Raw genomic sequence first — 13341 nt, 5'->3', positions numbered from 1 at the left:
TATATATGATGATAAATGTGGGCAACTTATTTCTTAATCTTTCTCCAGGTTTGCTTAGCTGAAGGTGAATGAAATTATTTTTAATATAGTCACGAAGGTCTTTTTACTTTGCTTTAGGATTCTGGTACTATGCATAATTCTAAATGACTTTTTTTTTTCCTGAAGAAGGGCAAGAATTTTTAGATGGGCACCAGGTGGAAGACATTTCCATATATGGTATTTTATGTTTAAATCTAAAGTTTTATCATTTTAGTTAGGAACAATTAAGTTCTTCCTATGTCAAATATGTCCACATTTTTAAGAGAAATGATCATAATGCCTGAAAGGGAAAATGCAGGAAATTTTATTATCAAGGATATGAAAAGGTTTCCAAAGCTCTCAACATATGGTATGCAAAACAGAATCAACCTGGATAGATAAGAGGCTGTTTAACTAAGGAAATTAATTTGATTTTTGGATTCCATTCTCCAAAGTGAAATATTTCTGAAAAAAAGGTTGTGTATAAAGTAGAACATTCTTATTATTGTACACCACCTCCCTCTTGTTTGTTCAAGATAAATGCAATGCTGAAAAGGTTTTTACTCTGATGATCTAACAAGAAGTGTATTTCTGTCACATCCAGAGTGACTGATAATGTTCAGACCTATCCATTACTCCTTCAAATAATAGGGTTTGCTTGCTTTTAAGGTCACTTGGACTATAATGTTGTTATTGTCTTTCCTGCTGCACTGTAGTCTGATTTTCACAGAAGATTGGTAGAGTGAGGTATTGGACAGGACTCATTTATGGGCATAGTGCTACTGTCTGCCCCTTGCTTGTAGTCCTGCATTTCCTTGCTCATTACAAAAATACCGCAACAGGTTTTAGAGGAGAGAGAAGCTTAGATTTCAACCACAACAGAAATCCTCTTCTAGGTATTATTTTAAATTAGAAAGTAGGATGAAAATACTGACAGAACATTTGTATCCCAAGAATACTTGGGGCACTTGAAATAAGAAAATCTTGTATTTGGGGCTGGGGATGTAGTTCAGTGGTATGGTAATGCCTAGTTTGCCAGGCCTTGAGGTTCAATCTCTAGCACTGCAAAAAAAAAGAAAATAGAAAAATCATGTGTTCTATTAAGCAGAGTAGTAGAAAAAGGCTTTTAAGCCAGAATTCAACTAATGTTCTGATAATTTGAAATTCCATTACGTAGTAAACCACATCTTAAAAACGAATAAAAACATCCATTCAAATTGGAAATGAAGAATAGTTTCTGTGTAGTTGATATAGGTTAATCTGTACTTCTGTCTTGTCATTTTTATAAAAGGATATACACGGCCTCACACTTTACTTTCTGTCTGTGCTAATTTCCTATCATAGATTTATCTTCAATTTCCAAAAATCTTTACATGCTTCACTTTTTTTGGTTTTTGTTTTTAAAGAATGACACAGGAAGTACCTTATTGTGTGACACGATATAATAGAAGCCATATTTACAGGTACCTAACCACACAATGTAGATGGCTCAGGAATACCAGTACTGGTGATTCAATTACTGATCTTTACATAAAGCAAAATGGTTTTAAGTGATTTACAGTTTTAAAACATAAGTTTATACTGATTAGAGTTCTTTCATTTTTTTGTAAATGGACTAGTATATTGAACCAAAAATCATATGGCTTTTTAAAACATTTAACACTTAAAGTGTTATCATGTGCCCAAAACAATACATTATTTCTCTCATTTGTAATACATTTGTAGATGTGATTAGTCATAATGACATATACACAGGAACTATGCCTAAACCAAATTAAAGATTTAAAAAAACAAAATACTTTCTATTAGCAACTTGAAAAGTCAACAGAGTTCAATAAATAGTATGCTTTCAGAGAAGCATTATATACTCTGCAATTTTTATATTTTAATATGCTAAAAATGAGAAAATAAACAGGACAAGGAGATGATATGTACACAAAAGCAAAGTAACTTCATGATTTTCTTCATTTTGACTTTATTGCTGTCTTGTTTCCAGGAGGAAAGACCTTGATTTCAAAAGTAACAAAATATTTGAGAAGTGAATTTACATCTTTCAGTTTTAAATAGTATTCTTGTGGTATTTTCTCAGCAGTCCCATGTTTCTGGATAAAGTTTATGACTATTGAGAAGTGTCAAGGCCTCTACAATGGAAATTTTCCCTTGGGAATGTTCTTAATATCCATACCAAAGTGATGGGCCTTTTGGCAATCTGAATTCCTTTGGTTTTTGCTGTGTTTCTGCATCTTTTACCCTCAGGAGTGGTACAGGACATTTGGAATCAACATACACATCTTAATAATGACAGGAGCTTTTCATTTTTCCTAGCAATTTCTCTCTTAATTTCTGGATGATCTCTCATCTCCTTGCACAGGACGCTCTGGGTGGACGGGTGCCTTGGGGCTGTGGATGGCTTCACCTTGCTGGTTTCTCATCCGCTCGGTTCTCTAAGTTGAAATTCCTGACTGCCCGAGTCACTGAAGCCCCCATACTCTTTATAACATGATGCACTCAGGTTTCCAAAGCAGGTGTGTGACCTCTGGGTGCACAGGCATGGCTCCAGGCTTCACATTTTGCTGTGTAGTCTTGTTTTCATAAAGAATTGATAGAAAAAGAGAGAAGTACTGGGCAGCATTCATTTACAAAAAGTTCCAGACTTTTTATTAAACTTAAATAGTTTAATAAATTCCAGATTGTTTGTTAGAATAACTGTACATGAGGAAACCTTAAAAAGTTAACACACAGGACTATTGGTTTGAATTTCATTTCTATCTCTGTGTTATCTGACACAGAGTTATGGGACAAGATACCATATCTCTCTGAGTCTCTGCCTGTATATACTACAGCATTTTCAATGTTATATTCAATTAGAAATTTACATAGTTATCCTTCAATATCTCCAAAGTGTTTCATTCTAGGACGCTGCACTCCATGGATACCAAAATCTGGGGATGAGCAAGTCCCTCATATATAATGGCAAAGTATTTGCGTAGAATCTGCATCTTTTCTCCATGTATTTAAGTCATCTCCAGATTACTTGTATCTAATAAAATGTAAGTGCTACATAAATTGTTGTACGAGAAATTTTAGAGAGTAATGATAAGAAGTCTGTAAATGTTCAGTACAGATACAAATTTTAAAAATATATTTTCAATCCAAATTGCTTGAATCTTGTGAAACCCTATAATATAGGGCCAGCTACACACACGTCCTGAAAGATGTCTACCTAGCACTAATCTGCTGTCCTGCTCTTGCAAACCCTGCCTTCCTTTGCTCTACATACGTGGAGGCCTTTCCCTTTTCTTATAAGCCTGAAGCAAAGCATGTGGCTTTAATGTATGTCATTAAATCTAAGGCTTTTTTTCCTAAGAAATGTAAGGCTTTGGCTTAATAGGTTTCCCCCAACTTTTAAAAACTATTTTTGTAAATTTTAAACTTTCAAAAAAGTCATAGTACAGCGAAGTACAATATATTCTTTCCTTAGATTTAGAAATTACTAATATTTTGCCACCTTTGCTTTCTCTCTATTTCTCTTTCTGTACTCCTTTGATATAGGCATGGTTAGGCCCTTTGAGAATTTATTGCAGACATCCTGACACTTCATCCTTAAATACTGTGGCATATATTTCCAAAGAAAAAGGACATTCCTCCACATAACTAACAATAATATAGCTATATACTTGGGAAATTTATCATTGATTTTATTCTATTGTCTAAGAATATGCTCTATTCAAATTTCCCCAATTGTCTGATAAAAATCCATTCTTTATTTACTTGTAGTCTGAGAGCTGATCAAAGATTACCTTTTGCATTCTATTTTCCTATCTTTTTACCCTCCCACAAGCTACCATTTCTCAGTCTTTTTTATTTGTTTGTTTTTCATGGTACTGACATTTTTGAAGAATTCAGGCCAGTTTTACAGAAAGTCTCTGAAGTTAAATTGTGTCCTAGTGACTAGATTCAGGCTAAATATTTTTGGAAGGAGAGGCTGGGCGTGTAGATCAGTGGTATAGTGCATGCTTATTGTGTGAGAAGCACTGGTCTTAATCACCAGCACCATAAAAAGTAATCTGGAAGGAATATTATTTAGGTATTATTGTGTACTCAAATGTTTCATGCCAAAGGTATTTACAGTTGTAAATGATGATAGTAAATTTGCTCATTTGACTAGGCAGAATTTAGCAAATGTCTGCAATGTTAAATTTCCATTTCTCTTTTTGAATAATAAGTGATCTTGGGAGTGACACTTTGAGACTATGTTAGTATCCTGTTTCCCAAAAGTTTCAGCATTATTAATGGTGGTTGTAAGATTACTATATTCTGATTGTCTTCTGCAAAGGTAAGTTGTGGTCTCTGGTAGACTGGAGGAAAAGAATTAGTATGGTGTTGACGATGGACAAACCTAAGAGGGAAAGAAAGACAGTATGTAATGGAGGTAAAAATGAGAAAGTAAAATGGCACATTGTGTGCGTTATAAGCTCTATAAAGTAGAGAGTTTTGGGGTGCTTAATATGAGGAATTCAAGAAAAAAATTATGTTAGGTATTAGATAGAGCACTACATCTTACTGCTTCTGTCTTTGCAATTTCTACATAGTATGAGAGAGATCTAGACTTAAAAATAATAAGTATGTATAATTCAACTAATATATTAAAATCTTTTTTAAAATGGTGAGTTTTAGCTTCTCTATTTTTCTCTCCTCTTCCATTATGTTTTCAGTCATAATTACACTATATTTCTGTTAGGTAAAATTCAGGTATCATTGATAGGAAACACAATGAGTAGTCAATAACATGCAAAATATAAAAGTTTACAATGGATTTAACAGATAACGAATGTTTCCTGTGATAAACGAGAGGAATAAGTACTCTAAGTAGGTCTTTATTCTTATTTTGAATCATTGTATGTTACTTCTACACTTGTTTTCTTCATGTTTCTTTGAGTTCTAGACCAATTTGTAGGATTTGTTGAATGGTAGAGAGAACAAACTAAATGTTGCAGTGAAGAGAAAACATTTTGCAGGGAAGAGCAAAAGTAAATAAAGCAATAATCATGATGAAGAACACTAATGAGATTTGATAAAGGGTCTTGGAAAGCAAAGATATTTTGATAATATTACTGGAATGAAGTACATAGAAAGTGAATTGTGCAAGAGATTACATTTTAAGTGACAACAATAATCCGGCACAGCAAACCAGGAAGAAAGAGCATGAAATAACAGTCCGCATGTAATGGAACAATGGAAATAAAGAGATTTTAGTAGAATTGCAATGACATATGTCTCCTTTTTGCTACCTTTATGTTTCTGTAATCAGATGATTCGAATGCCAAACAGGGAAAACAATGATTTCCTATGAGTGTTGAAGGAAAAAAAATGCTAAGAATTTGAAAAGTAAGATTTCCTCAGATACAACAGGGTTATTGATGCTACTGCTGTGCTTCTAGGATAACTGTATGATTGTTAGTTATGACATAGAAAAAGTCACAGACACAATTTTACTTAGAATAGTAGTGTGAGGCCATTAAAACATACATGATGGAGATTACAAGAATAATCAATAAAGTGCAGGATAGTATAAAAACTGACTTTTAAACTGTAGTATATCCAAAATACACTATTAAGAACCTGGAATTACCTCATGAATGAATTATGAAATAGCTGTGTTTTATTAGCTTTATTTAAAATTATCAAGTTGAATAACCTTTTTGAATTCCCCGCTCTTTAACACTTTTGCAATTTGCTGGAGCAATAGTTTCTTTTTTCTATTTTTCTTTGAGCTATGGTGGCTAATCTGATTTTGGTGTTTCAGTAATTATGTCAATTAATGTGTATGGTGAGTAGTTTCATTTTTCAAATGGATACCAGGTGAATATGTAATTAGTAGAAGGATGTCTCTTTAAGAATTTATGGGCAATTTTCCAAAAGTACCTACAGTACGGAAGAGTTTTCAATATAAATGATTGGTTATTGACCAAACTGGTATTTAGTTTATTTCTTAGCAATGAAATTAAATTATATCTTCTCTTACAAATCAAATGATTTTAAAAGTTAAATTCTTGGCAACTTCTCCTACCAATCAAAGATAAATTATGGGTGACCAACCTTCCCAGTTTGTCCAGGATGATTCTGGTGTTAGTAATTAATGTGACACATCCTGGGAAACTCATCACTTACAAGTAAATAGGAACACATTAATCTACACATTTCACTTTAAAAAAAAAAGTTTTATACTTCTCTGGGCATGGTGGTTCATGCCCAGTAATCCCAATGTTCTGAGAGGCTGAAGCAAGAGGATCACAAGTTCATGTCTAGCCTGGGCAACTTAGTAACTTAACAAGACTCTGTCCTAAAACTAAGAAAGAAAGTCGGGGGAGAGAGGAAGGAAGGAAGTTGAAGGTGTAATAACATAATAGCACTAAGGCACTGGGTTCAATCCTCAGTCTGAAAAAAAGTGTTATATTTAAAAAACCTTTAATGTTATAATAATTTAACATAAGAAAAAGCAACTTAAAATAAGTTTCCATCTATACTACCACTAAAGTAAAATAAAACAAATATATATATACACACACATAGAAGTTTATTTCTTCTAAAATTTACACAAATAATACAGAATTTAACAATTATAAATAAAAGTAATAGTAGCCACGGTATGTACAATTCTATGTTTATTAGTTAATAAATACATATGCTCCTAAAATCTATGTATAATTTTAATGAATCTATTAAATTCTAACATCTCCATGTTATACATTACTTAATCATCCTTCATTATAGTTGTTGTAGGTGTCTTCCCCCAATTATAATGTTATGAATATATTTGTACACCTAATATTCCTTCTTCAAATGTAGGAAATTAATCTTTTAAGGAAAAGTACACATAGATAGGGTAGAACTGTGCTGATGATATATAAGCAGTTTAAATTTATTAATAAGCTTAGCTATTATCAAATGCCATTCTACTTAGCTATTTCCTGAAACTTCCTGGAATTCTAAGCCCAGGAACTGGGCAATATTTTTATATGAATAGTTCAAGCAATAAAATATTTGCTTTTTCTGAAAATTAAATTTTCATTGTAGATGGAAATGGTTCCTCTTTTCTTGGATCTTTCAAACCATAATGGCCCTTGAAGATAAATATGATCATTGTACACTCCTAAGTTCGTAGACAGACATCTATTTTGTTCCTAACGTGACAGAGGCATTAAGGATTTCACAAATAAGATCACTTCATTTTGAAAGGATAGATGTTTGGGAGGAACTCATTCTAATACTAAACTTTAAGTTGTTTCAGGCTTCACTTTAGGATTTCTGAAGCAAAAATATGAATATTCAAAGATTCAAGTCTTCATCTGTACTATAAAACATAAGAGCCTGAGTCTAATCTAAATTCAAAAACCGAAAGGACAAGTGTTTAAATCAGTTAACATTCTTTGAGAATCTGCATTGCCTGCCCAGCCTCAATTCTCCAAAACTTACCAAGAACAGTAGAAGCTGTACGGTGTGCACATAATAACAATGTAATAGTGAGAGTCTTACAACAGTGGTACAAAAAGCAGAGCCTTGTTCCCTTGTGGATGTGCAGTATTTTTAACAAAAAAATTGTAAGAAACCTGAATACTTATGAATAAGACATCAGTAAAAATGTTGTGGACAAGTTAATGATGGGATACTAGGCAACAGTGAGAAGCAATGCACAGCAACTGTATGTATCAACAATAGCAGCCCTCATTGAATAAGAACCTGATTATCTCATTCAGTAAGACACTGAATGTAAAACAAAATTGCAGAAGACTGTATATAGATTGGTGTAATTTATATAGATTTAAAATAATGCGAAAGAACACTATATTTAAGAATACTTACAAATGTAGTAAAAATTTAGAGAAATATTTGCAATGATACAGGTGAAATTTGAGATAATGATACCTTGAGAAGAAGGAAAGGAAAAAGGACAGGAACTCAGAGGAGGTACTCATAAAAGGGTTCAAGTACTTTGGAAATATATTACTTCTTAAACCAATTGGAGAGTACATGCTTTTTCATTATATTATATTGAAATATGTGATAACACATTGAACTATACATAAGTATATACATTAACTTGCCACACATTCAGAAAACAGGTTGTTAATTCTGAATAAGTAGTAACTAGAATAACCTTTCTGTATTAGTTAGCCTTAGTGGTTAAGTTAGTTTGATAGGTGAGAGGAAATTTACTGAACTTGGATGGCATGAAGAGAGATTCTGAGATGATGGACTAGCATGGGCAAAGGTGTGGAAGTGTTCTGGAAAGAGCTAGCTTTGAAAGCACAGAAATATATACCCTGTACTAGAGGAGTTTAATTAGACAACTGGGACCAGACTATGAAAGACCTTGAACATGGCAGAAATACTAGGTTTAGTAAATAGCAGCTTGCAAATAGGTCAGGATTTTAATTATTATTATTGTTATTGTTATTACGTGTGTGTGTGTGTGTGTGTGTGTGTGTGTGTGTATGTGTGTGTGTGTGTGGTTACTGGGGAATTGAACCCAGGGTCTGGTACATAAGTGTGCACTCCACCACTGAGCTACATCCCCAGCCCCTGCTATATTTTATATGTAATTTCAAAAGGTGTATACTTTCTTGCATTGGGGTGTTAATCTTATCTAAGTCTCTTCTACATCTATACCACTCTCCAAATAATTCATAACTTGTCATCTACCAGCTCTACTAGGAAAAATTCATCCTCAGTCTCTCGATCAATAGTAGATACTAAGATCTCTCATTGGTCACCTTAAAGAGTCATTTGAAGCTTTTACTTATGACTATCATTAATTTTTTCACTTGATCATTTCAAGTGAAACTTCAAATAGAAAGCATTGCCTTGAGAAGGCTAGAAAGACTGGTTTTTTTTTTTTTTTAATCTAAAGCTTATTAAGTTTTTCAGAACCACTTTTGTTTTTTACATGAACATCATTTGGTCACCAGCAGGTATCATTCATTGGCTTCATATGGCAGAGTCTGAAAAATATGGGTTGATCGATGTGTCATTCATCAGAGACACCTGCAGAGATGATGAAAGTTTATCGTACAATATTATGGAAGGAGACACAACACTCAGCAAATTGAACCACACGTTCCCTCGTTTCTTTTTTTTTTTTTAACATTAAAACTGCAGTTTGAAAAACAACTTCCAATGAGAAAAAAAAATTAAAACAGCAGGTGATAATTAGGGCAAAGTTACAACACTGTTATTGCTGATGGTCTACCTGTCAGTTAATTCAAGTTATCACTTCTCCCCAGGAAGAGCTATTATTAAAAACAACTTACAAGGGTTAAAGAAGGGATGTGTTAGTCTCTTTACTTGCTCATTTGGAAATAGCATAGAGATAGCTCTATTAACCACCTCAGTTGTATGTCTGGTCTCAGTGCAGACACACAGACAAAACTGAAAGTTATAAATGACCAAAACATAAACCTTAGCTGCTTTGAGTTAAAAATCAATTTTCTTAATAAGTTAAGTTGTAATATTATATATTGGTACGCAATATCAAGAATGATGTGTTAATCTTTGCCATGTTGGCAGTGTGCAGAGTGTGAGATAGGGGGACATAAAAATTTAGCAATTAAAAAAAGATTATAAAAAAGATAAAATGGAAATAAAGCTTAGTAAATAGGGAGGGGAAGAGGGGTTGAAGGAGGAGAGGGAATTGGGAAAAAAAGAGGAATTAGAATACATCATGTACAGGTACAAATTCCCTATGATGAATATGATCGTTATGTACATCTAAAATGTACCAACAAACTTGTTAAAAAATTAGTAATTTAGAGAACCTGGTACCAAAAATATTTTTCAGTAGTGAAAGGTTCAGGGTTTAGTTCTATCATTGAGCTATGATAGTATTCTCTGAATAGCAAAGGTTGAATATTAGGTTATTATTCACTGATTTGAGTGAAAGACGGCACAACTGGAGAAACTGCCATGGGTTAAGTAGTTGGTGTATTCCTGAACACAGATGTCAGTTTTTCCCATTGTGTACTTGCAGAAAAGTTACATGTTTCCATTACTAAACAAGCAATTTCTTTTGGAATAATTCCTTTAGATCTATTCATTTATCTCATCTAAGAATTTTGGGAATTAACTCATCTAAGCTTTTGCTGATATGAAGCATGAGGTCATTCATATTGCTCATATCAAGTTTAAGCTTTATCATTTGTTCTACCCAGAAAGAAATCTGATGATCTGCTATGTTTTACTGTGGTTTGCTATATAATATTCTATTGTATTCACACTGTATAATTGTGTGTGAATCAACCACAGCCTTTTTTTTTCTCCATTCAACGTTGGCTATTCAGAGAATACTATTATTGCTCATTTCAATTCCTGTTGATGAGCATTTGAGCAGTGTGATAAATATATGAAAAAATATTATAAAGGTATTCATATATACAAAATACCCACACACATTTATTCACATGCAACACTTTAAAGCTTTTTATTGAAGTATAATGTATATAGAGAGATGCAGATACCAGAATAGTATTATTTTTCACATATTGAACATACAAGCACCGGCTTAAGCTTGTGCCCCTTCTTAGTCATCACCATTAGTCTGACTTTACTTTTTGTGGCACTGGGTGGTGAACTCAGGGCCTTTGCACTGAGCTATGTCCCAGATCTTTTACATTTTTAAATTTTGAAACTGGGTCTCACTGGGTTTCTGAATTGTCCAGATCAGGCTCAAAGTTGTAATCCTCCTGCCTCTCAGAGTGTTGGGGTCACAGGTATCTGTCACAGCACCTGGCTTTATCCTGACTTTAAACAGCATCAGTAAGTTTTCTGTTTTTGTATGCTATATAAATGAATTTCTGTGACATATTCTTGTATGTCTCACTTCTTCACTGAGCATATCTGAAAGATTCATCTGTGCTATTGTTTAAAAACAGACTACTCATCCCCACCGTTATAGAATGTGTTCTGTGATAGGAATACACCAACTATCTATTTTATTTTGAGTATTTGTGTCATTTCTGGTTTGGGCATTATTATCAGTAGTATTAATCTGAGCAGCACTTTTGGTATACATTTGACATTCATATGTCCCCAGGAATGGGCCATAGGATTTCCATACACTTATGTGTAGTAGATACTTCAAATAATTTTCCCAAGTGATTGCACAATTTACATAGCACATGACTTTTTGAGGAATCATTCTAAGAAAGGCATTCCCACCTAAATCTTGAACGCTTTTGGTAGCATGTCCAAGGACCTGTGAGAGATCCCCAGCACTGGAGACAGAGAACAAGTTTCAGAATCACTGAGGTTGAAATCAGCTTACCCCTACACGGCCACATCATCTGGGACAAGAGGCTTAACTTCAGTCCTCGATTTACTCAACTGTAAAGTAAGTACTGGAGTAGATAATTGTTGAAATTTATGAGAATTGAGAAATTATTCTAATGTACTTGGAACAGTGACCAGCACATAGTAAATGCTTAGCCTATTATATGGTAGTTGTTAACTTCTCATTAGTGATTACAAGACAGAATGGAGAAATAGAAACAAGCATCAGTAACACAACCCACAAATTCTCCGGTGGAAGAAAACTATGAAACTCTGACCCAACAGGCATTACCGATTCCAGTGAGTTCTACACTTGGACCCTGAAAAAGAAATTTAAACATTATCCCCAAGTGGATTTGCAAATTACTGTTGCCGGAGGCAAGGTTCTTAGATACAGAGTATTACCATCCTCCCCACCCCCCAGACATTATTCTTTCAAGACGGGACTGCCAACGGCTACTCTGGAAAGTCACTAATATAATACCTTTTATTATATTTGCCGATTTCACACCTTTCTCAACCTAGTCTCCAAAGTTCTTGAACAGTGACTGTAATTGCAACATTACTTCCTAGTTTTTCTAGATACTTGGCTTGTAGAGACAACTTTCATAACAGTAAAAATCGTAAAGACGAACCCATATCTTTGCTCTAAATGACAAAGAATGTGGGCTTATTTTATGGAATCAGTGTGATGACCTTAGCGTGGGTTTCAGCAGCTGCCAGATTAGCGCCCTATTAGTTAACACAAGTACACTCTGTACAGGGTTACTGCTTTAGTTAATTGCTCTTGGGGCAGCAGGCTCAGCCGGCTTAGGTAATTTTGGAAGGTGACACTGTGTTCCTATCAAATTGAATCAGATCCCATATATCAGTGACTATTCTCAAAAAATAAAGCACACAGTCTACTTGAAAAGATGTCATCATCTGAGACCGTGGTAGACCTGAAAGAGAACTTTTTGAACATTTAATTGAACTTCTTTGATTTACAAGATGAGAAAACCAGTCATTTAAAAGTCTTGCCTAAGGTCAAATGGTTTGTTCTTCGGACGGAGGTAAAGCTTGTCTTCTCATTCACAGTCCAGTGATCTCTGCTCCCGGTGCCGCCTGGCCCGAGGCCCCCTCTCCCCACCTCCCACACCGATTTCATAAAGATACTGACTGGGGAACCAGAATGGGGAAGGTGGAGTGTGACTTAAAACAAGGGAGTGACAACCCATTAAATTGTTAACTAGTGTAAGAGGAATGAGGCTGGCCCGCCGGAACAAAAGATCAAAGAAGGAGGGCGGCCCTTCCTTTTGGGTACCGCTGTATTCTTAGCACCTAGAGCAGTGCCTGGTAAACTAGGTAAACCCTGATCGGTGTTAAATGGAAAAAAAAAAAAAATCAATCAATCTTAGAGATGTCAGCGAGAGAAAACGTACCTTTGTCTTCTCTCCCACCTCCTTCCATTAGCACTAATAAAACATGCACATTTGGATTCTAAAGAGAAATCGTGGCAGGAGCATGGCAACACCGTGCCTGGCTCCTTGTGAGTAATTAATAAATGTCAGTTTATTTTTCTCCCTTCCCAAGTGTGGGCTCGGCTCAGAGGGGTAAAGGGTGATGAGCGACGGTGTTTACGTGTTTAGACAGAAAGTGAAGTGAGTGTTTTAAGAGGCTGGCGACAGAGGCCTGTTGGTGTCCTTCTGATGCGCAGAGATCAATTCCAGTGCCCCGCAACACGCACAGCTATTTTACCCAACGAGGTCGGTCGCTTTTGTTGATCGATTCTGGGCTGCAGTCAGCTTTTGAATACAACTTTTTATAAGCATCAGCTACATGGCGGCGGGAGGAGGGGCAGCGGTGGGAAAAGTATGGAAAACACACGAGTTCCCTCCTGCAAAAGTAAAAGGAGCCGCGGCGTGGGGCCGGCGGTTTGCGGGTCGAACGGCCCGGGGCTGGGACGGTCCCGCCCCTCGCCCGCGGCGGCTGCCGAGGTTCAAGTTCGCCCGGCCGCCT

General features: G+C 35.2%; 1 pseudogene; it reads right to left on the bottom strand.

The window, feature by feature from the left end:
- Positions 1-1982: 1982 nt before the first annotated feature.
- LOC102013585 lies at positions 1983-2505 on the bottom strand (annotated as a pseudogene).
- Positions 2506-13341: the final 10836 nt, after the last annotated feature.

This window comes from Chinchilla lanigera, unplaced genomic scaffold, assembly GCF_000276665.1.
Source record: "Chinchilla lanigera isolate Chin_1 unplaced genomic scaffold, ChiLan1.0 scaffold00055, whole genome shotgun sequence".
In the NCBI taxonomy this organism is placed as follows: domain Eukaryota; kingdom Metazoa; phylum Chordata; class Mammalia; order Rodentia; family Chinchillidae; genus Chinchilla; species Chinchilla lanigera.
The sequence above is the reverse complement of the archived record's forward strand: the minus strand, read 5'-3'. Positions and strand labels throughout refer to the sequence as shown.